At 35.9% G+C, this 26202-nt stretch overlaps 1 protein-coding gene and 1 long non-coding RNA gene across 4 annotated transcripts in view; one reads left to right on the plus strand and one right to left on the minus strand.

Moving 5' to 3' along the window:
* Window positions 1-26202, minus strand: part of tspan4a (tetraspanin 4a) — a 180056-nt gene that overhangs the window by 117679 nt on the left and 36175 nt on the right. The gene's annotated exons all lie outside the window — the stretch shown is intronic.
* LOC111588983 (uncharacterized) overlaps window positions 1-26202 on the plus strand; it is a 136504-nt gene that overhangs the window by 72226 nt on the left and 38076 nt on the right. Inside the window, exon 3 of the long non-coding RNA XR_008601288.1 lies at window positions 3985-4100. This is a non-coding gene — a long non-coding RNA (uncharacterized LOC111588983). The remainder of the gene's footprint in view (window positions 1-3984; window positions 4101-26202) is intronic.

Genomic DNA, 26202 nt, shown 5'->3' on the forward strand with positions numbered 1-26202 from the left:
ATTTTTCAATCCTCAATATGCATAGTATATTTCAAATAACATCAAATATCTATAAAATGATCACATTTTTGACCAATTCAAATACAGCAAAAGTAAATTTAATTTAATTTGTATAAATACACGTGTTTATGTAGACTTTTTTTTTTTACAGTTTTGACCCTTTTTTTTTTACTGTTGTTGTTGTTTAACTCTAATTTTAATGTGATTTTATGATTTATTATCTATGATTCACCAAAACATGGAACATTTTTAAATCCTTGGTATAAATAGTATAAAAATAACAGCAAATATCTGTGCAATAATTACATATTTAGCTGAATTTTTTTTTTTTACAGTTTTGACCTGTTTTTTTTTAAATTGTTGTTGAACTCTTGTTTTTAATGTGTTTTTACTATTTATTATCTATAATTTACCAAAACATGGAACATTTTTCAATCCTGTATGATAAATATTTTAAAATAACAGCAAATATCTTTTAAATAATGACATTTTAGTTGATTTAATTATAGTGAAGCGGTGTAATGTTAAGGTCAGATCCAAAACCAACTGTCATGATGCAACAATTTTGCAAAAAAATATCCATTAAAGTGAATTGAAGTTAAAAAACAGACTACAAATACTGATGTAGAAGTATTTTTAGCATCAATCTCAGCAGCTCTACTGAATATTTGGATGATGATCTGTATTTTATTATTTAAAAACCAACACATGGATGCATTATCAAGCCAAAGAAAAGTTGCACAAAGACTGGTGGAGCTTCTCCATATGGTCCAAGCGCTGCCAGGGAGGCTGAGGTTGTAAATACTTTAGAAATAAAGGAGAACATCTGCTGTGGAGAAAAAGCCGCCAATGTCACCGAATATTCACTGCAGCGTTTTGTAGGACGGGACTCGGCGCAAACAAAAGGAACAATACGGCATAGAAATATGTGAAAGCTGCTTCGACAAACAGAAAAAAATGTTTTAAAGGCTGTTCTGAATCCTTCAAGGTCTCATTCTAAAGAGCTTTTTCTTTTATTATCGCTCTACACCGAAACAGAAAATTAAAAACATTCTACATAGACCGGTTGATAACAAGCCAAGTCGGTAATTTAGATGGTAAAAAACAAGAAATAAAGTGGTGCAAATGGAACCACGTGGCCGTTTCTTTGTGGTTTGAAGGTGCTGGTGCAACAACTGAGCCGCTGTTGGTGAAATAATCTCATTAATGCCACTCCTGATGGACAGAAACTCCTCCTGAAGCTTCCAGTGGTGTGATTAAATGTGACATCGAAGATCACGGACTCCATTAACCAGAGGCTGCATGTTGAGAAGGAAAAAAACGTTTCTGATGTGATAAAGTAGTTTCCAGTGGAGTTAAAGTGGATGTGGAGATGTGGAGGAGTTCCTCAGTGACTCATCGTTTTCGTATATTTGTTGTCCTGCTCTGTTTTCTACTATGAAGATGATTTACACTGAATTATCTCAGGTTTGTGTAGAACTATTGATGCTTTCTGTAGTAAGAAAATGTATTTAAACGGGGAGTTTACATACGCAGTCATGGACAAAATTACTAGACCACCCTTGTTTTCTTTAATTTCTTGTTCATTTTAATACCTGGTGTGTCTCATTTTTGCCATTTTGTGTCTCGTTTTTGTCATTTTTTCTCATTTTTGTTATTTTCTGTCTCGTTTTTGTCTTGTTTAATTCTGTCCTGGCTCGTTTCTGTCATTTTGTTGTTCTGTGTTTTGTTTCTGTCATTTTGTCTCATTTTTGTCATTTTGTGTCTCGTTTTTGTCATTTTTTGTCCTATTTTTATCGTTTGTCTCATTTTTGTCCTTTTTTGTCTCATTTTTATCATTTTGTCTCATTTTTGTCATTTTTTGTCTCATTTTTATCATTTTGTCTCATTTTTATCATTTTTTGTCTCATTTTTGTTATTTTGTCTCATTTTTGTCATTTTGTGTTTCATTTTTGTCATTTTGTCTCATTTTTGTTGTATTGTGTCTCGTTTTTGCTGTATTGTCTCATTTTTGTCATTTTGTGTCTCATTTTTGTCGTTTTCTGTCTTGTTTTTGTCATTTTGTCATTTTTGTCATTTTTTGTCTCATTTTTATGTCTTTTTTGTCATTTTGTCTTGTAGTTGTCATTTTGTGTCTCATTTTTGTCGTTTTGTGTCTCCTTTTTGTCATTGTATGTCTTGTTTTTGTCATTTTGTGTCTCATTTTTGTCATTTTGTCTCGTTTTTGTTGTATTGTGTCTGATTTTTATCATTTTGTGTCTTGTTTTTGTCATTTTGTGTCTCATTTTTGTCGTTTTCTGTCTTGTTTTTGTCATTTTGTATCTCATTTTTGTCATTTTCTGTCTTGTTTTTGTTTTCTTGTTTTTGTCATTTTGTGTCTAATTTTTGTCATCTTCTGTCTTGTTTTTGTCATTTTCTTGTTTTTTGTCATTTTGTGTCTCATTTTTGTCAGTTTCTTTCTCGTTTTTGTCTTGTTTTATTCTGTTCTGTCTCATTTCTGTCATTTTGTTGTTTTGTGTCTCGTTTCTGTCATGTTGTCTCTCGTTTTTGTCATTGTCTCATTTTTGTCATTTTGTGTCTCATTTTTGTCATTTTGTCTCGTTTTTGTCATTTTTTGGCTCATTTTTGTCATTTTGTCGTTTTGTTTCTCATTTTGCTCCTTATGACATGAAGTGGTCTCTTATAGACCCTGGGATCACGATTAAGCTTCAGCATGTCAAACAGGACTTAAAGAATTATGGAATCAGGTGCTTTTTTTGTCGTGTTCATTGTATTCTTCAGGTAATGTACCTTTACTGGTACCAGGCATTGAAATGAACAACAAATTGAAGTACAATTTGGTTGTCTGAGCTCAGAGTCACGGTGACCGAGAAAACAACAGCGATATTTAGCATAAAGAGACACTTGTTCTGATACAATTTCCAACAGATGCATCCGACGTTGACCTCCATGAAAGCAAGAAATGCTAATTCTAAATGAACTAAAACAAAACAGTCACAAGATGTTAATTCAAGAAATCTTCAAGTTAAACATTTGGATCAAGGGTTCCAAACTGGTTCATCAAATAAACCTGAGGGGTCACGATTCAAAACCACTTTCCTTCTACAGAAAACTGTTTCCAACTTTTGATGGTTCCTATAGAAAGAACGTGAATTTAAATGGGGAGTTTACACATAAAGGTTGGTTGTGGTTGTTTTTAAGTCCCCTCAGGTTGTCGGTACGTATACGTTTTCTCCTGAACATCTGGAGGAAGTTCTTTAACTTTGGCACAAACAACCATCAGACTCCAGCATGAACTGAATAGCATTTGGTCGTCTGAGCTCAAAGTCACGGTGACCGAGGCCTGGTGGTAAAACGATGGCGATATTTAGCAGAAATAGACGCTTGTTCTGCAGGCTCTGCAAATCTGCAGGTTAAACATTTGGATGTGGACGTTGAAATGGGTTCAACAGATAAATCTGAGTGGTCACGACAGAGAATCAAAACCACTTTCCTTCTACAGAAAATGAATATTTCGGACTTTTCTACAATAATGCCATTTTTCCTATGAAACACTAGATTATTTCAACCTTAACATGCGTTAAAAACATTATTCATGAAGGGTAACATCAGGCCTGGGAGATAAAATGACAGTAATGTGTAGCGACAACGGACAAGACATCAAATATATGGAAACAGTCTGATAAAATGTCTGGTAGTTTCACTTTAACTGCAGAATGCAAAGTTCAGCTGCATGAGCAAACTAACAGATGTGTTAAAGCAGGTACAGGCTGCAGGTGTTAATTCAACTTTTTTATTCATTGCAACTACATGGTGTCCAATGAAATGCCAACGTCTACCAGTAACATGATAAGTAAACTGGAATGTTTGCCAGAACTTGGGAGATGGAAGGACTTGGACCTGGATGAAATATTGCTCAGAAACAAACCAACTCTGATTTGAACTGGTCACTAACTTTGGTCTTCTTTCTGTCTCAATCCACAGTTTATTCTGACAACTGGTTCCAGTAGCATCACCAGGATTTCTTGTGGGTTTGGAGACCAGAACTATGTAACAGGAAGTCTGTGAAGGTGTCGAGATCAAGGACTTGGAATCCACCAGTAAGTGATGTTTAAATCTTACGTTACTACAGGGGGGTCCTTGACCTATGTTGGAGTTTCGTTCCTATGGCGCAATGTAAATCGATTTTCGCCGAAAGTCGCAAATCACATGATGTGTATCACGATGTCAATCAGTGCTACGGAAAAGTTGTGAATATCGTACGTGGCATACAACAGGAGAATGTAAACTAAGCTGTCTTCTTCTTACTGCGCTGCAAGACGATGCATTCTTCCGCTCCGTTCTCCAACTAGTTCCATGCAGCGCAACCAGTTTCGATGTAACAACAAAACTCCGTAAGACGTCGTAAACAGAGGACCCACTTTAGTTGGATTATCTCAACCTTGGCTGCTTCCACATGTCCTCTGAAGAGCTGAAATCAGTGGATGATGTGTTGTGGCGACTCTTTTTGTGTGAACAGAAGTCGTAGGAAAGTGAAGCCCATTGACGAAACTCAGTGCATCCTCAGATCTATGTGTGGTTTGGTTTGAGCAAGTGTCAGTGCTGCAGAATGGTCTGACTGCACCTCCTTACAGGTTGAGGAAAACACTGGTTTGTATTTCTTTAAACCAACCACAGCTGTATTGGGCGGAGCTAAGCCCAGGATGCAGTGATGGTGCCCCAGCAGAATAGCATTGGGGGGAACCATTTTGGTTGAACTTTTGGGTCGAGACAAGTGATGTACAATTTAAGTGCTTGTTAAAAGCTGCCATTTTTAGTGTTCTTGGAGACGGTTGTTGATTCTTGTCACTTATTTTGAAAACAGTAACACAAATGGAGAACACCACTTGAAATACACAGCAGAAATGACAGGCTTAAGTCCAACTAAAGCAACAAAGGCACCAAGTTTGTGTAAAATGTTAATGAACACAGAATTTGGTTTAATTACGTTGACACCAAATGGCAATTACGCATCTGTACCAACTAGGGATGCAAAGTTTGAATAATCTTAACTGACAGTTGGCAGCTCCACCAATCAATAATTGATTCATAAAAACACAGCGATAGCCCTTCAAACACTGTTCCATATGCTAATGTGTCAATATTTTTGACAATAGACACATTAGCATGCCTATCTAGACTTAGAACTGTCTTAGTAGATTAAGGTGCACATTAACCGCCACAGAAGTCTTTGTCATGGTGCCCCTTGCTAACAGGAACTTCTCATAGCCCAGTACAATATTAAATAGTAAAAGGCTTCACCTGCTGGAACAACCAGGAACTACAGCTTAGCCACAATCCATTTTCTGACATGCATGACCTACCTTTTTGCACTGTTGGTAAATGTATTTACAATATGTTAATTTATCAACAACAATTAATGATTAATGATTGACACTGTTAACTACTACATGATATATTATCAAGACAAACAGTAAACTGGAGGAACAACCAGGTATTACAGTTAATCTACAATACATTTTCGAGATGCATGACCTTCTTTTTTGCCCTGTCAGTTAATATATTTTAAATCTTTTAAATATTCAACACCAATTAACGATTAATCACTAACATTGCTAATTACAACATAAAATATAATCAAAATAAACAGTAAGTAGAAACAACCAGGTCATACAGTTAATCTACAGTACATTTTCGAGATGCATGACCTTCTTTTTTGCCCTACTGGTTAATATATTTTTAATCTTTTAAATTATAAACAGCAATTAAATTAATGATTAATCACTAACATCCTTAATTACAACATGAAGTATAAACAGTAAGAGGCTCCACCCGGTGGACAAAAGAGGTACTACAGCTGATCTACAGTACAGGTTCTGATATGCATGATCTTCTTCTCCTGCCACAACACCTATTTTTTCTATCTGTTACATTATTAATGGCACTCAATCCATTAGTTTATCCCTAGTACCAACAAAAAGGTTATACATACATAATTATAATATATCTATAATTTAATGTGTCTTTATTGTGTTGGGTAAATGTCGTTCCATTGCTGCAGTCCCTCTGGAATAGTAAAGTTCAATCAATGAATCAGTCGGTGAATTAATTCTACTCAGCTGGGCTTTGCTCGGTCTATAAGAAAAGATTATTTTCCAACATACCAAACACTGGATTGATTTTACAGTAAACGTGTATGACATTCACAACTTTTACATTTGACGATGTGCTGCCACTGTCGAAAATCCACCACGTTTGATGTAACTTCAGCAGATCAAATGGACGAGGAATGTGTGAGAGGCAGCAGCGAGGAAATTGAAAGTAAAAATCATTTCCTACTTTCTTATTTTTTATTAAGCCTATCTGCCTTTTTTCTCCTCTCCTTTCATTCTTATTAGGCCTATCTCTGCCAATTCCAGGAAATTTTAAATGTTTTTTAACGTCAGGCACATTGTGTATTCGTCAGGCGTGAAATGTACTTCATAAAGGTTGCCTCTCCTCGCCCTATCTTCCACCCAGTAAAACCCTACCAGCACAAACGCTTCCCTGCTTCATCCTCACAGGGAATACAGACTGCAGACGAAGGAGAACACCACAAGAAAGGCCCTTCTTTTTCTTTTTTCTGTGCAAAGAGTAGTGAGTGCGTGGGAACATCACAACCACATATCACAAAGAGATTCCGTCTCTGTTCAAATTGACATTACTTATACACCGGTGCTTGTTCTCCAGCATCAAGGACTTGTAAGTGAAGATGTGCAGCCGCCCCCTCCATCCCCAACTCATGTCTTTTTCTTTTTTTAGATTTTTTTCCTGAAAATGTCTCATTGAGCGTACGGGGGGAATAATCAGAGCTTCTCCTCGGTTGTTCAAACAGCCGAGGTGTCTTCCCTCCATGCTGCCCTGAGAGCTATTGATAATTAACATCGACCGTTTTCATTCAAGAAGTTTTGTTCCTCCTCTAGCGACTGCTGAGCGGCTCGGCTCTGATTAGTGGCTGTTTGTTATTCCACGTGGGACCCGGCTGCACCCTAAACTAAAGCTCCTCCGCGATGCCACGCTGTCAATTAGGTATATCGAGCTGCTTTTTTTTTTCTTCTTTTCCTCCGTACGTCAGCGGAGTCGGTGGGGTGTTAGAGCGAACCACGTCCATCTGGTCTCCATCTGTAATGAGACGATGGGGGTCTCCTGTTCATGTGAAGGTTAACAGCCCACTGCTGTATACTAACGCAAAAAACCTCTCCATATGCACATCTTCCTTACATCCTCGTTCCATGCAGCGTGATCCAGCTTTCCATTAAAAGCCCTCCACCTTTCAGTTCTGACTCGTGAGGAAGACAAAACTGGTGGGATTAACATTGACCGGACTCTCATTTAAATGGATGATTCAAATCACCGCGTTCCTCGACTACATGGAGCGTCATTAGTGTAGAATGGTCTGACTGCACCTCACTATTATTCTGCTGAGGTTCGTCTGTGTTTTTAAACCAATTATCTTGAGTGAAACTAAAGAAGTCGTGACTGTGTCTCTGCAAAACAATGATGGAGGATTGTTTTAGCTAGAAACAGTAAATGCTAAAAACACCTTATGTTTGCAAAAGTGTAGATGTCTAAACTTGTCGTATTCACGGCCAAAATATGAGATAAAATATGATGCACGGTTTTAGACTGAACTTGTTGGAAGAGATATTGTCTCATTTAACAAGCTTCAGTGTAGAATGGTCTGACTGCTCCTAACTATTATTCTGCTGTGACGGGAGAAAAGCTGAGGTTTGTTTGTGTTTTTAAACCAATTATCTTAAGTGAAACCAAAGAAACTGTGACTGCGTCTCTGCAAAACAATGATGGGGGATTGTTTTGGTTACAAACAGTAAATACTAAAACACCTTGCAAAAGTGTAGATGCCTAAACTTGTGTCATATAAACAGCCAAAATATGAGCTAAAATATGATGCACGGTTTTAGATTGAACTTGTTGGAAGAGATATTGTCTAATTTAACAAGCTTCAGTGTAGAATGGTCTGACTGCTCCTAACTATTATTCTGCTATAGGAGGGGAAAGCTGAGGTTTGTTTGTGTTTCTAAACCAATTATCTTGAGTGAAACCAAAGAAAATGTGACTGAGTTTCTGCAAAACAATGATGGGGGATTGTTTTGGTGTAGATGTTGTCAATACGACAGAAAATTCCAAAACACCTCGTTTGCTGAAGTGTAGCTAGCTGAACTGTAGTGTCATATTTACAGCCCAAATATGAGCTAAAATATGATAACTAATAATGGTGTTTTTCTTGTGTATTTTTTAAAAATTTGAAAAAAATCTGTGAACTACTGTGTAACTTAGCATAAACAGCATCTTGACTCTATCCACAGGTAACAAAACGCACCCATCGACAACGCTAAAGTTCATTAATTAACTTGCTAATTATTTTGTCTTTCGTTAGAAAATGCAAAGTTGGTGGAATCAACTTTAACACTATCAGCAGTTGGACAGGAAGTGATATTTTGCATGGACTATCCGTTCAAAACTGTAAGTTCTAGGACAGAATGTAGTGTTCTAGGTAGAATAACCCTTTACAACTGTAAGCACTTACACAGAAAGTAGTATTTTGGGTTCAGCAAACCTTTAAGTCTATATTTACCTTGACAAAAAGGAGTATTTGAGGTAGAATACCTCTGTAAAACAATAAGTCTTTGGACAGAAAGTAGTATTTTGGGTAGAATACCTCTTTAAAACACTAAGTATTTGTACAGAAAGTTGTATTTTGTGTTCAGCAAACCTTTACGTATTTACATTGATAGAAAGTAGTATTTTAGGTAGAGTAAACCTTTAAACCATAAGTTTTGTAGGTGGCGCTGTTGCAACAAACACTAGGGTCCTACAACTGTGGTTCTGAAGCTGCAGATACATGATGATAGAGCAGGTTTCTGGTTGTTGTTGTTGTTTACCTTAGTCAGTTTTGACAGCAGCACCAGGTTGATCCCCTCCGTCAACATCCGTTGAGTCGGACTAGTCTCCACTTTAATCCTTTTATTCCGACGTGACAAGAAAAGAAGCGACCTGCCTTTACCGTCGGACGTTTTCACACCGAGCTGCTCATCTCTTTGACACTTCCAGTCTTCAAGTGTCCTTCATGAATATTTTAAAACTCCATGAGTCAGATCTGTCAGCTGCGATTACTCAATCATTATTAATTTTAGCACCAGCAGCGACCTCCCAGAAGCACATATTTAAAACTAGCGGCTGAACGCTCTGGATTTAACCCGATAAAGGCCTCTTACAGCTGAATCTGGAGGAGCTTCTGTTTACAGCGAGCAGTCAGGCTGTAGGAATAATTCACTGACAAACCAGCCAGCTCATCCCTCTCTAAGTGCTTCACCGAGTCCTCGGGCGAATCTGGAAATGTGCTGCAGAGGAATGAGAGCTCCTCTTCAGAGTTACCTGATAATGAATCCTCTCTGAACGGAGCATTCAGAAGCTAAACACACACATTATAAGATGAACACCGGTATATGGAGGACGTTTAAAGAGCAGCTCAGCGGTCGGAAAGATGCTTTTAGCTTCCTTAGGTGAGAGGATTTTACCTCTGTCATGTCTGGTTGGTAAATATGAAGATATGAAGCTATATTTAGTGAATTACCCGAAAAAACACAGTAATATACCAGCAGCCAGGACGCCATAAATACTGGAAAAGAACAATCTCATAAAATAGAATAATTTTCATCAATTAAAACACAATTTCTAGCCTAATTTTAGAAGAGGTCATGTGCATTTCTTTGGCTTTTTATTGTTTAATGAAGGATTTTTACATATCAAGAGTAAAAACTGTGACATATTATATATAAAAATACAGATATAATGATAAATGATAAATGTAATGACAAAAGCAAAGCGTATAGATATTATACACTGATGGAAACACATTAATTCAGCATTTATGTATGCAAATTTATTATTATTATTATTGTTAATTAATGAATCCATGTAAAACTACAAAACCAGTACATCTTTTTCTGTTAATTGTCACTGACTGGATCTAATTTTAGAAATATTTTTACAGCATTAAACTTGAATTTTGTAGTTTTATCTCTTTATATATATTTTTTTTTAATGTGTGCAAATGTATTATTATTATTATTATTATTATTATTATTATTATTATTATTATTATTATTATTATTATTATTATTATTATTATTAATAATAATAATAATAATAATAATAATAATAATGATAATAATAATAATAATAATGATAATCTATGTAAAATTACAAAACCAGTACATATTTTTCTATTAATTGTCACTGGATCTAATTTTAGAAACACTAAATAGAAGCAAATAGTAAATATTTTTGCAGTATTAAACTTAAATTTAACAGTTTTATCACTTAAATAAAAATAAATATTCCTGAAAATTTTGTGAAGGTGTTTCAAGTGTTTTATATCAAAGAATTAAATAACTGTATTTTGACAGACTAGCAAAGCTTAGAATAATTTCTGTAATAAAGTTGAACTTAACCACCAACAATTTCAGTTTCCCTTAAATTGGAAATATGTTAGTTTTTTAATACATTCTTTTCCACTAAAACTGTCATTTTCTTTATAATTTCATATTTCACGTATTTAGAAAAATAGTAAAAATCTGTGAACTACTAACTTTTAAATTGTGTAGCTTTGCATAAACACTGGAAACAGCCCAACTATCCTCAGGTAACAAAACACAGCCATCGCCACCTCTAAAGCTCATTAATTAACTTCCTAATTATCCTGTTTTTCTTAGTAAGTCCAAATAAACCGGTCTCTAGTTAAACAGACGGATGTTTGTTTGGTTTAGCAGTTTGTTCTGCTTCTGGTTTCTCGTGTCGATAAAAGCTTTGAGTTATTTCTGTACATTCTGTAAAACACTTTCCACGCTCACACATATATGATGTACGTCTGTTGCCTTTTATCTGCCGTCCTTGAAGTCGGAGTGTTCTGTATGTTCCATTTGTTGAAAGTGTCTTTACAACCCGACAGCAATCAATAAATACAGTGTTCTGATGACAAAAAGAAAATAAATGTTGCCTGTAGCAATAACAAGCTGGTAAAAAGACCATCCAGTCACCACAGTCTGCATGAAATGACTGAAAAAACCACCTGAATGCCTGTCAAACCACATACTAGGACCGATACAGTAGTCAAATATCATCAAAACTGTAACTTTTTCATCAATAAACAAATGTCAACTAAAGGTGCATATTATAAAAGATTTTAACATTAACATACAGAAATACCGTCCTGGCCTGGGTTTGTTTTCAATACCTGAGCTCTGGTTGGAGGTCATTAACTACCACAGAAGTCTTTGTCATGGTGTCTGTTGCGAGCTAAACCAACACAATGTCCGAGTGAAGTCTTTTCTGGTTGTTGCAGTATTAAAACACAGCCTTATGTCTTATTTCAAGAAATCTTACCAAGCCAGTTTTCACTTGTTCTATTGGCAGATTTTTTCACTTATTTCAAGGTAAAAGTTCCTTGAAATAAGTTTTTTCTTGTTTTGGGAGGTGCATTTTTTTTTCAGTGTGAGAGTCGATACGACACAACTAAGGATCCAGTCTGGAGAAAACAACCTGGATAAGAGCCATAAAAGAAGAAGATGGTCGTACATGTTAGAAAATGTATCGTAGACTAGCAATAGTGGCTCTTACTGTTAAATAAGATGACAGACTGCAGTTTGTTTGCTGTGTTTTAATATTGCAGCAACCAGAAAAAGCTTCACTAAGACATTGCGTTGGTTTAGCAAACAACGGGCACCATGACAAAGACTTCTGTGGACGTTAATGACCTCCGACCTGAACTCACATGTCGAAAACAACCCGAAAGTTGCCAGGATAGTGTTTCTGTAGGCTAAGCTGTTAACTAAATGTTAGTAAAGTTGTTTAACATATGCATCCGTACTTTTTATTTATCAAAAAATTGCATGATTCATTTACTGACTAGGAGCACATTAACCTATGAGGCAGAAGAAGAAGGTTGTGCATGTTAGAAAATGTATCGTAACTATCTCTAGTAGCTCCTACTGTTAAATAAGATGACAGACTGTGGTTTGTTTGCTGTGTTTTAATACTGCAGCAACCAGAAAAGGCTTCACTCAGACATTGTGTTGGTTTAGCAATGGACACCATGACAAAGACTTCCGTGGTCGTTAATAACCACCGATCTAAATTTATAATCAAAAAGCCACTGCTGAAACAGCCAAACAAAATCTGCACATTTTTTGTTGGTTTATTGATTCGATGCAAACAAAAGAAGAAAAAATTGTGGCTGTTAAGTCTTTTCCTTGATGCTAACCTAAAACTTTGCTTTTTTTTGTTTGTTTGTTTCCATGTACCCACACAAGCAATTTTCCTCTAAATCAATGCTGACAGGATCACAGGGGGTTATAACACAACAGCGTCCTCCGAGGAAAACATGTTTTAAAGTTGATTTCAATAACCTGCGGCGATGGAAATGTATTTAAATGTGTGTTTCTGTGGACTGTGATGTGATTTGAGCCAGCAGAACCGCAAAGGGTACGAATGGTGTTATCAGCAGCATCAACACAACCTGAAACTCTGCTCATTGCGCACTTGACAAAAATTCCAATTCGTGAAAAACAAGAGCGGCAGAAACAAACCTGAGAGCAGCTTTCATCAGCTTCAATAAGCGAACAGAATCTGACATAGTTTCTGCTGTCGAGGGGCTTCCTGGATGCCTCAGCATTAATCTTTTAAACGACTTTAAACAGCGCAGACAGAAAAAACATAAAGCTCAGTATAGCATCGCTGCATTAAAACATACAAACGGGTCTTTTTATTAACTGATTTCACCTTTTAGCCCATTTTAATCGGTTTCATTACACAGCAGGACATTTTTGGCCTTTTTTCATGCTACTGTTACAAACTAACGAGGTCTAAGGTCTAATTTATTCCAGAATTCAATTTAAAAACCACGTTATCCCTTTACAACATAAGAAAATATAACTGGTTGAGAATAAAGTCATGACTTTATACTGACAAATTCATGTGGCTGCTGCTTTCTTATGTCCATGGAAACACAAAGAAGAAAATTGGATTTTAAAAAGCTGAAGGATGCTTCAAGTAGGTCAGTGTTGTGGCAACGCCAAAATCTGGTGTCTAGAAAAGCCGAGAGCCGGAATCAAAGGGGTTTGAGCGTTAAAACGGCTGCCATGTTAAAGGCAGAGCGGCCAAACCGAGGCGCCACCTAAGCCTCTTTCTGAGCCAATAAAAGCCCCCGGAGAGCTCGATTTAAGGGCATTTTCCACAGAGTCGGTCACAAAACAAACTCTGGTGGAGGCATTTGTGATTGTGAGCATGTTCATTTATCCAGCACACTCTGAAAAATGCTGTTTGGCTTTGACAGAATACTGAAAACGTCTAATTAAATTAAGTTCAGCCAACAAAATACACTGAATTAAGGGAATTAGGTATTTTTATATAAATATCAAACAGGCACCAAGACTCCTGTGGCGGTTAATGACCAAAGACCAGAACTAATTTATTATTATAATAAATTATTATTATTTAATAAATCTATGTAAAACTGCAAAACCAGTACATCTTTTTCTGTTAATTGTCACTGACTGGATCTAATTTTAGAAATATTTTACAGTATTAAACTTGAATTTAACAGTTTTAGCTCTTAAATAAAATAAATATTTTATTCATGAAAATTTTGTGACAGTATTTCAGCTGGTTTTCTAACTGTGAGCTCTGGTCGGACCTTATTGGCCACGACAGGAGTCTTTGTCATGGTGCCCATTTGATATGTCAAGAACACCGTACAGACATATACACATATACACAAAACAGTCATTAAAAAACAGTAAAAACAACACAAGAGAAAGAGCAACTGGCATCCGATGGAACAGGCAGTTTTAAACAGATGTGTTTTGAGTTGGAATTTGAAATAAGGGGAATGAATCTGTGTTTCTGAGTTGGGGTGGTAGTGAATTCCAGAGCCGGATATTCTGCATTAACAACATTTTTCTTAATGTGACCTCAAACACAGGACTTTTCATCATTGCATCAATTTTTTTTCATATTTCAACTCACCCACAATCAACTAATTGTTACTACAGATGAGCAACAGTGGATATTTTTCAGAAAATCTGAAAAATATCATCTTTTAGAAACACTTTCCCAACAATTTCCATTTTTTTTGAAACTGTAAGTTCTGGTTGGAAGTCATTAACCACCACAGGAATCTTTGTCATGGTGCCCATTTTCAAATAATTTAAATATTGTGCATTATCAGTTCATTCATAATCAGATAAGTTGATCTTCTTGTCCAATATTACAGGTTCTGAATCAATGACATGAGAATAAACCATGAATATTTCAGGTTTTTATCTTTAATATTTCCTCAGATATTGTCATTCAAACAGATTTCAGTGCGAAAAAAAAGCTTTTTTTGACTGTTTTTTGAGAAATTATCTTGGAAAGATACCCAGAGTTTATGACAATTAAGTTTCAAGCTAATCAGGGAGAAGAAGATGGTGATTTGAGATGGAAAACCCAAATCTGAGCTTTAATTACGCTGAATTTTAATGTTATGCAACATTATTATGTCAACACGACAACATGAAATCCAGTAAACTACCATTTTTATCCTGCAGCGTTTAATTAAGTGTTGGAAACCGGCTGTCAGACAGGATTTTTCCAGACCGGATAAAACACTTGCTGATGTGTTGACACAGAAATGTGTCGTCATCTCCCAGCTTCATTATAAAATATATAAGAAGAGAAAGAAAATAGTCCCCGGAGTTTCTGCTTTTCCCTCCAGAAGCTTCACATTCGCTGCCAAACTCATCGAATCTCCTCACGTCTGTCCGGCTGCAGATCGATGAATCTGAATTCAGCAGATTCCCATCGATCAGCGGAGATGAAGGAATCCTGGCTAACGGAGCTGGAAACCTCGGGATCCTCCGCTGGGCTCTGACCTACATTCTGATGACAAGTAAACACAACTTCAGAGTCTTCCATCTCGTCTCTTCTGTCCCGGACTCTCCCGCTGCTGCTGCCACCGCTTTTATTTTTTCATTTTTTAGACTTTATTTTATTATTTTCTGCCCTCCTCCTCCTGCAGGCTGCAGCAGCAACAAGATTAATTAAAAAGCGGCTGTAAATGAGAGTCTTATTTTGGTGTTTTGTCGCCGTGGGCCGTTTTCTCCCAGCTGACGATTAGTGTGGTTGCATATTTCTGCAATTTTCTGCCGGAGTCATTGCTGCTACATTTAGAGGAATAATCTGTCCCGGAGCACAGAAGCGCTTTTCTGTATTTTTTTTCTATCCAGACGTTTCTCTGCGAGGTCAGTCAGCTGATTTCACACACTCTGGGTAATGAGGATTAACAGGAGTAGCTGACTGCAGCCCTGAGGACGACACCGACACAAGCGCTGACCTTGTGTAACTCCTTTCATGGTACACAAAAAAAGACCTGTTTCCATGACAATCTGCCCCTTTTTAACGCCGTCAAGGCACAAAATAATCAGGATTCAGACTCACGGCTCTGCTGCAGGAGACAACAGAAACTCACCAAATATTTATTATAATAACTGGAAATTCTGCATCTACACTGTAAACAACAACACAGCAACATGCTGCAGGAAAATATATTAAAAACTGGATATTAATGCTGTGTTAGAGCTCAAATACAGAATTAAAACACCTTTTCCTTCTTTTTTTGCTGCTGTAGCATGCTCAGATCAAATCAATAAAAACTGTCATATCCTAATTAATAAAAATATATTAATATACAACTAAACTACATCCTCAGTTTTATTCTGTGATGGAAATGTTTGCCATTTTTCTGCAGCACCTGAAACACGAGTTAGCATAAATTATAAATCACAAAATGAAAAAAAATATGTTTTATTTAGAAAGTAAATATAAAATAACACATTATAAAAAAGAAATAAAATAATAAATAATAATATATTCTAATTTTTTATATAGGGTTTTATAATATATTATTGTATTATGATAATATAAATTATATAATATTTATAAATGATTATAATTAATAAATGATTAATTATACAGTATATCAAATTACAAATGTATACATTTTATAATATATGTCATTTTATAATATATTTATTTTAAAAGAAAAGATAAAAATAATTTATAAAAATAAATAAAAAAAATAATAATGTGTGTGTGTGTATATATATATATATATATATATACACACAAAATTTTAATATGAGATTTTATATTATATTGTAATTATATTTTTTACAAATTATAAATTACATATTTATATAAATTATAAATTATATAATTTATATCAAATTACAAATGTATACATTTTATAATATATGATTTTACAGTATATTATTATATTCTAAATATATTTTATATATTTTTAAAATTTTTGATTAAATTATACATTTATCAATTCATAATATATCATTTTATAACATATTTTTTATATAAAATAAAATATTAACCAATAATAATAAATAATAATAAAACAAATTATAAAAAGAAATTATAAATCAGATATTTTTTGTAAAATGCGTCAAAAGTTCAAGAAGAAAGTGAATTAAACAGCTGATAATCAATGGCTTTTACTTCGATCCTGGTGAAAATGTATTTTGTGTTTTTTTTTTAAAAATTAATTCACTTATTGTAATTTAATGTAAAATAAACATAAAAATGTAAAAATATCATATATAGAATAGTAGACACCTTTGAAATGCAGAAATATGATGAAAACTTACAGATTACCACCCGAAGAAAACAATAATTTGTATTAAAAAGGAAAAAAACATCTTTAACTTCACATGATAAAATCTCTTTAGTGTAGAAAAGGATTAAAGTTACCATGAAATACCTGTAAGACATCACTTATGGACATTACAGTTTACAGTTTTACCCTAGTTTTCTATAATTAACTTTACTTTTATCACACGTTCCTGTGTGATTTTACCAGTTAAAGTGCAGCTATTCAGTCTATATGGTATACGTGGTGATTTATTTTCCTTTTTAATTAAAGAAAATCAAAGAACCGGCCAAGTTTTGCTTCGATCTTAGTGAAAACGTGTTTGTAGCATGAACCTGCTGCAGATTAACTTACTTAGAGCGACTCTGATGCATAATTAGGACTTGATTTGTGCTTTTTTTTTGCCCATTTTCTCTGTCGATTCTGCAGCAGAACCTTGTTTTATGTCAACAGATGTGATATGAAACAGAACCGAGCCGCTCAGGGACGTAAAATCAGAGAGAAACTCAGTTAAGGTGAGAAATAAAACCTCATGAACCAGAACGGAGCAGTTTGTGGATGAAGTCTGTTAAAGCTTTCCTCCAGGTCTGCCGTCGTCCTGCTGAGAAGCTGTTATTGAGCTTTATTGAGCCGTCTATGGACAGTCATCATCTGAGCTGGTTTTCCCATCATGCACCGCTCCCTCGGTAAATACAGACCTCAGTTGTAGCAACCGACCTTGCTAACCGCTAACAGAAGGATTCCTTGACCGCCATCCGTCGCCTGGGGAGCAAATTAGTCGTTGACACCAACACGAATCGACGTTTTTCCACCAGAAAGTCCCGACACTTCGGCTCGTTGTGTCCTCACTCCACACTGCTTCTTCCACTCGGGAAACGTGACGCTATTTTGCCACAGTTTGACCAGAAACTGACAGAAAAACACACTTTTCAATCAACCCAGTCTAGAAAAAAATACATTACGTTTTTCAATTTACATTTTCTACCATTTACGTGTTTTTTCTTTCATATTTCGTCACCAAATTTGCTGCACATCTTGTTTAAGGGACTCCAAACATCGCACATTTGTTGTTTGACCACTTTTATGTTGAAATTGCTACTGAGCAATAAATTCCTTTACCTGGACCGATAACATCTGGTTATTTGTAGCATCCAGCTGACCCTAGAGGTTGGATCGTAACATTTTCATTTAGTTTTATTTTAAATTATTCAATTAATAGTTAATCATAAATGTCTGGAGCAGGAATGTAATCTCTTCAGTCATAAACAACAAATATCTGTAAACTGCAGTGGAATGGAAGGTCACAAAAGCTGAAAATCAGACCCAGCAGCCCCTCAGAGGCATGTTTTCAGGTCGGAGGATCACTACAGTGCTAGGGATTGAATTCAGACCTCCTCTGCTGTGTTTCCTCTCGGTTTGTGATCACTGGCGGTGGGCAGCAAACTGTTGATCGATGCTGTGCAGCTCAGAGCAGCAGGAGGAAAACCGAACTGTGCTGGAAGCTTCTGTTACTGTGGCTGTTAAACCATAGAGAAGAAGAAGAAGAAGGTGTGAAACTTGCTCTGATGTGATGTCTCAATTAAAGAAGTGATATTTTTATTTTGGGGTTGGTGTTGATCAGATTGTCAGCAGCCACGGATGCTCAGTTGCAGCTAACGCCTTCCTGTCGAGGTGGAGAATCTGCAGCGATCGCAAGTGAAAGCTTGAAACAATAATTTACTGAAGAATCAGGAATAGAATTATACTCTGATCAAACTAAATGGAGTTACCACAGGCCCAACAACGACTGACCTGCACCCTTTAATACTGGAAAATATCCACAAATGTCACATTTATTGACATTAATTAGTATTTGTAGGTTTTTCATTTATATGAAACAACCTGTCTGCATGAAATTATGTTCCTATACAACTAAACTGCATTCTCAAATACGTTTTTGTGGTTCAAAAACAAACGTCTAGTTTCAAACAGCCATAGTCTGCGTCAGAAAGTTGAATTTTTAATAACTTAGATTTGATTTTTTTATTTACACTTCATTCAGTTGTCACCAAACTTGGTATGTAACGTGTTTGAAGGACCCCAAACATTGCATCTATGTTTACTTTGAGATATCATTTATTGTTTTTGCATTATTGGCTGCCAAACCCCTGGTAGTAATGGTCAAAAAATGCCAGTTTCATGCAGTTTTGCCACTAGGGGGCGATAGAGTACAAAACAGAAAATGTTCACTGCTAATTGCCCTCCTCTAATAAATTAAATTACAGAAATCTAATCCCATGTTTTAAAAAAAAAATCAAGCTTCACGAGTCACTTTAGCTTCCAAACAGATTATTGATAAATCTTGAACTTTTTGGCCATTTTGAATTTTACTGTTAAAGACAAGTTTGGTCGTATTTTCAACATATTTCATCCGATCTTCATCAAAATTGGTACAAAACATGTTTGAAGGGCCCCAAAGCCTCCCCATATGTTTAATTTGACATACCACGTGTCAAGATTGGCGAACAGATTTTTCTTGCGTGTAGTTAAATCAATTCAAAATGCTAAAACGCTGAAATTTCAGTTTCATGCAGTTCTGCCACTATGGGGCACTAGAGTACCCTCTAATATATTAAATTGTAGAAACAGAATCCCATGTTTTAAAACAATCCAGCTGTACGAGTCTCTGTAGCTGCCAAAAAGCTTGTTGATAAATCTTAAACTTTTCCACCATTTTGTATTTTATCATTAAACATACTTTTGTCTTTTCAACATATATCATCCGATCTTAGTCAGACTTGGTATAAAACATGTTTGAAGGACCCCAAACATTGCAAATATGTTTTATTTGAGATGTCATTTATTGTTTTTTCATGATTGGCTAACAAAACTTGTAGCCGTGGTCAAAAAAAGTCAGTTTCATGCAGTTTTGCCACTAGGGGGAGTCCAAAACAAAAATTGCTCACTGCTAATTCCCCTCCTCTAATAAATTACATTGTAGAAACATAATCTCATGTTTTAAAACAATCAACCTTTATGAGTCACATTAGAGCCTGTTGACAAATATTGAACTTTTCCACCATTCTGTATTTTATTGTTAAACATATTTTTGATCGTCTTTTCAACATATTTCATCCAATCTTCATCAAAATTGGTACAAAACATGTTTGAAGGACCCCAAACATTCTCCACATCTGTGATTGGACATATCATGTGTCAGGACTGGCGAACGGAATCAATTCAAGTCACTATTTCTACTGAATTCTTCGTCTAATTGGAATCAAATTTGATCTGCATTTTAAGTATATGGACTAAAACTGAAGACAAGTCTGCCAAGTTCTGTGCAGTTTAGCTGTTAGGGGAGGCGCTAAAGCAATAAGATTATAAAAATTCAAGACTGATTGCTTTTCCTTCCATACGCTCAGTGCTAGAAGTATTAACAGCTGCAATCACAGGAAATTTCCAGCAATCACACCAGGAATTGCAGGCAAGTTGAGTTTGCAGTTTAGCTCTAAATTAATGTAATTTTGAATATTTTGAACAAACTCGAAGTACAAATGACAAACAGGCAAAAAGTTCAGGCTGCAGGAAAGATTTGAGAAGTTTCTATTGACTTGCAGATGCTTTTTTATTTGTTATGACGCCGTGTTGTCATTGGAATAGATTGTAACTCCAGGGAATCGAAATGACACCCTCTATTTTTAGAGCGTTGATTCAAACAATGAAAACTCACAAAAAACATGTTTACAGGGAAACTAGAATAATCACCTCGCAGCTGCACGCTCGACCAAGACCTGGTGATGAAATGGAAGTCGTCTTTATGTTGATGTGTGATCTCAAACAATCATTTCTAGTGTCAAACCTGCCGTCGCCACTTGTAAAGCTACAAACTCTAAAACATCTTCAGCTGCAGCACAGAAGATCCACACAATGAGCACCGTTATGGCTTTAAATAACATCCAGGAAAGAGTTTTTGCAGAACAGTGACCTTTAGGATATAAAATGTCAGCACTTTATCATTTTTCTTTCTATTAGACATGAAATTCTGCCATTATTAGTGCATGAATTCTTGATTAACGGCCATAAACTTGCTTTATGAGGCCACAGAAACCTTGACCTTTGATCACCAAAATCTAATTGAGTCCAAGTGGACATTTGTGCCAAATCTGAGGAAGTCCCCTGAAGGTGTTTTAGAGACGCGACATTCAGGTAACAGATGGATGGACAAGCTAAAAACATAACGCCAGAGGCTTAAACAGAAGCAACACAACTTTACCTGAGCAGGAAGAAGGAAAAAATGTCTGCAGAGATCAAAACTTTAGCGACATGTGAAGCAGAAACAGCTCTACTGTCAGACCGATGCAGCTTCGCATCATCAAACCAGACAGGAAAGTTGTTTAGTCTACAACTGCTGCTGAGATTTCCACCTCTTCACAACAACATACACAACAGATGAATAAACCAGCAGTCGATTCACACAGAATCCATCAGATATGATTCCCATCATGTGTTTATTGGTGCCAAAACTAAGTTCTTTAAAAAAGATTTTGGCTGAATTTTGACCTGCGAATGTTTTCTCCCATAAAAACACCTATGAGACCAGTTTCAGGGTCAATTTCTGTAGAAGTAAAACTTCCAGAGCCATGAAATTTGGTGTAAACACAGACAGAATAGTTTATAGGAGATCAGAATGATGGAATGAATCTATTAGAGGACATGTTTTTAGTTATTGGTGCTTAAAAAAGGGGGGAAACGTGCAGAATTTGCAAATAAATGTGGTATTTTGTCTCCATAAATTTCCTGTAAGTGTATATATATATATATATGGATGGATCCATATTTCTACTAAAATTCAGTCTTTGGTCGGCATTTCACCAACTTTTGAGGCTCTAACATAAGTAGAATCTGATGTGTGGAAAGAGACATTTCAGATTTTTGCTATTTATACTTGAGACTTGTCCAACATGACCCAAGATGTATGCAAAATGACTGAAAGTTGTCCATAATAACCCAAAACTCATCCAAAATCAGTAAAAAAAAAATTCCAAAGCAAGATATAGTCCAAAGTGACTTGATCTTGAGCAAAACAAACCTCACCTTTACAAACCTTTATTTCCACAGGAACACCAGTTTTTGTGTGTTATTTAACATGTATTTTCCAGTCGGAGGTCATTAAGCATGGCAGAAGACTTTATCATGGTGTCCCTTATCACACTAAACATCCACATCGTTCTTCCTGCCAATGCGGAACTGAAAACATGGAAGCATCTTGTAATTCTGCACATTTAACACCAACATCTAGACCTCTATGAAGACTAACATCTAGACCTCTATGAACATCTAGACCTCTATGAACTGCAGGTTCTGGTTCCTACCAATGAGTCCACATCAACATTTAGTCTAAATATCTAAAAACTGGAACCTTGTCAGGTCAAACTTTCCACACAACAGATTCTATTGATGTTAGAGCCTCAACAGTTTGTGAAATGTCGACCAGAGACTGTATTTTAGTAGAAATATGGATCCATCCATAGATATACACTTACAGGAACTTTATGGAGACACTAGACCACCAAAGTTTGAAGATTTCCCATGTGTTTTTTTTCTTTACAAGGCTCAATAATTAATTGTTATTTTGAGTCATTCTGTGCAGTTTTCAAGTCACTTTGGATAACTGTTATCTCATTTTTGGACAATTTTGTTATGTTAGGCAAGCGTCAAGTAATTTTGCATAATTGTTAGCCATTTTGGGTGGGTTTCATGTCTAAATATCTAAAAACTGGAACCTTGTTTTTCCACACATCAGATTCTACTGATGTTAGAGCCTCAAAAGTTGGTGAAATGTCGACCAAAGACTGTATTTTAGTAGAAATATGGATCCATCCATATATATACATTTATAGGAACTTTACGGGAACACAGCACCCTGACTGTTTGGAAATTTTGCACTTTTTTCCATTTATAAGATCCAATAACTATAAATATGTCCTCTGCTGGATCTGTTCAATCATTCAGAAGTACGATAAACTATTGTCTTTGGCTTCACCAAATTTCATGGCTGTGGAAGTTTTATTTTTAGAGATATTGAACTCTGAAACTGGCATCACAGGTGTTTTTATGAGGAGAAAACACAAACGCTCTCAGGTCTGAAAACATGAAATTCTCAAAATTCAGCCAAAAATATTTGACAGAACTTAAGCTTTGGGTCTCCAGTAACACATAAGTGAACTCTAAATGAAATCTGAATCAGAACCACAGTTAATATAAAAATATAAAGAAAAAAGATGTGGCAGGTATAAACCTCCTGTATGTGGACTCATATTGTTGCTTCACCTGAACTGTAAAGTGGTATAAATTCGCCTCTGATGGTATTAATTTAAGTCGACACTGTCAAGCTCTATAGAAATCATCGTGGATCTTCAGCCTGGAGGGTTTTTCTCTCTCCCTGTTTGCAGGTTTCTTGTCTAGTCGTCAATGTGAATCTGTGATGTGACAAATTACTGAACGTTTTTGTTGTTTTGCAGACGGCCTGATTGTTTCTGTCACCGACGCTGTGTTTGTAATACAGATATTACAGACGAGGTTTTACGCTCTGGTGGGTTTACTCAGCAGTCAGTGAGATTCTCTTATTTATAAATCTGATATCCGTGGTGCTAAGCGCTTGTTGCTATGGTGTTATTTTTGCCAGTTAAACAGTGAGGCCAGTTCTGTTCTGTCTTTCTTCTTTCTGTTTGTATCAGTGGAACTCTATAAAATCAACCATTACACCAGAACATACTTTACAGTCCTGGGAGGCTGTTTATTGATTCTATTTATGGTGTTTTCTGATTTAAAAACAATTCAGGAAGCTTCAGTTCGTGTTAATTATGTAACGACATTCACAATTTAATTAGCATTTGGCCACTAGGGGCAGCAGAGAGAAGAAAACTGGTGATGCAAGATTTATTTTTTGCTGCTTAACTGGATTTTTTTGTTATTAATAATTCAGTACTTTAAGTCTCCCAACAGCTAACATGATAAAGACAACATTTCAAGATATGAAATTTTAAATTGAAAACATAATTCGCACTTGATTTTCTTTCGTTCAGCTAACTGGTAACCTTCTGAACTCAAAGCCGCAGATTTTGGATGTTGTTTTTTTTTGCTCGTTTTGGTTCATTTTTCACTGCCTAAAATCATGATATTTCATAAAATTCTCTTTATATTCCAAATCTTGTTTAAAAATCACCAAAAATAAAGTTTTCTGTTAGGTTTTCTGAGCCTCAAGTATGAGTAGGACCATCAAAAAGTTCAAAATCTTTCTTTTTTCACAGTTACTGGCTCTGAAAATGGTGTATTTTGGCAGTTTTGTAAATAAAACATGACTTTCAATTTGAATTTGATGTAAATATAGAGTCACAAACCCTCGTAGGGAGGAGGTCAGGGTGGATGGACGGGAAAAAACTTGCTACTTTTTTGACAATTTGGCATGGCACCAAACTATTGCACTAATAAATGTACCTTTGCAAATTAGACACAATTTGAGAGAATGATAGAACCTTATTTAAGCTTGAAATCATATTATTCCATCAACATCCCTTTATGCAATATGACACATTTAAAATTTGTCAACAAGTTTTGGCCCATCCATCCACCCTGACCTCCTCCCTATAAGCTTGTGGCTCAATAACTCCAACACCTTCTCCTTAAAAGGCATGTTATATTTTTAAAAAATGCTCAAATTACACCATTTATGGGGTTAGAAACTGTGAAAATATAATCAGTTCTACTTATCTATGACTTGAATTTCAGTCAGAAAACTGAATCAAATCTAAGTGTAAATTATCTTTATATTCCAAGTCTTGTTTAAAAATCACCAAAAACAAAGTTTTCTGTGGTTTTCTGAGCATCACGTATGAGTAGGACCATCAAAAAGTTCAAAATCTTTCTATTTACTGTTACTGGCTCTGAAAAATGGTGTATTTTGGCATTTTTGTAGATAAAACTTGACTTTCAGTTTGAATTTGATGTAAATATAGAGTCACAAACCCTCGTAGGGAGGAGATCACTGTGGATGGACGGGCCATAACTTGATACCATTATTATTTTTTGACATTTTTAAAAAAGAGACGTGGTATGAAGTGATTTTAATGGAATATCTGATTTTAAGCTCTTATGTGGTTTTCTAAGCATGGCATACGAGTAGAACCATTAAAAAGTTTAAAATATTTCAATTTTCAAAGTTACTAACTCTGAAAAATGGTGAATTTTGGCATTTTTAAAAGGAAAATACCCTTGTAATGGGTACTAATTGGTTATTTATATTTGCATCAGACTGCTATTTTCATTTATCTGCACTTCAGCATCATACAGTAGGAAGTAAATGAAACAATCAGGTTCATATCTACTGAGAAGCAGTTCTGAAACAGGAAGGAGTTTAGCAATAATGTCCATCTCATATAAAACAGGCTTTCCTCCCTCTGTCTCCATCTCGTCATTGCTGTCATTTTATTCCTTCCTTCCAGACCTTATTTAGGGGGAAGTGGTTCTAAATAAATGGGACCTTTATAGCCGGCAGCTTTAATGTGGAATCGATAGATCACAGAGAAACGTCATTTTCCAGTAATAAAGGCGGCAGACGGCGGCTCTTTGTGGGCCGCTGTCACTCTCTGTAATCCTCTGGTATCTGCTCACAATGAAATGTATTATTTTCTGAGCTGAAGTGGGATCGAAGGAAGTTCACGCCTGAGTTGCTCGTCGCTGCAGCGTTAGCGGCAGCCGATACAGTGTGGATGGCTTGCTTTGTGTTGACAGCTGCTGGAGTGTATTCTCCTGTAAATAAACGCTCCCCAGGTCATCGCAGGTAGCTTATCACGCCTCCTGGTTACTCTTTATTGTGACAAAGCCTCCTGGAGCTGCAGTAATTATGGTGGCAGCAGAGAAAGGAGAGCTGATGGAGTTATAGAGCTGCAAAACCTTGGCTGGAGGAGGTCAGGGTGGACGGACGGGCCAAAACTGGGGACTTTAACCCCCACAACACTGGATTCTTTCTGCTTTGTTCACATTTTTACTCACTGTGGGTTCATTTTTCACTGCAATATAGTCTTTTGTGTAGTATTTCTCCACAAAACCTTGTATGGAGGAGGTCAGGGCGGATGGACGGGCCAAAACTTGTTCCTATTATTATTTTTGACAAATTTTTAAATGTGTCACATAGTGTAAAGGGATGTTGATGGAATAATACGATTTTAAGTTTAAATACGGTTCAACTAAGCTCTCAAACAGCGTCTAACTTGCAAAGGTACATTTGTTAGTGCGACCATCAGGCAGCAGCTAATAAATTAGCAGCTAATAAAGGTATCTTTGCAACTTAGACAGTGTGTAGGAGCCTGATTTAATCACATTTAAGCTGAAAATCAAGATATTACATCAACATTTTTGACCGTCCATCCACCCTGATCTCCTTCCTTTAAAGCTTTGTGGCT

The sequence above is a fragment of the Amphiprion ocellaris genome, chromosome 1 (assembly GCF_022539595.1).
Source record: "Amphiprion ocellaris isolate individual 3 ecotype Okinawa chromosome 1, ASM2253959v1, whole genome shotgun sequence".
Classification (NCBI taxonomy): Eukaryota; Metazoa; Chordata; class Actinopteri; family Pomacentridae; genus Amphiprion; species Amphiprion ocellaris.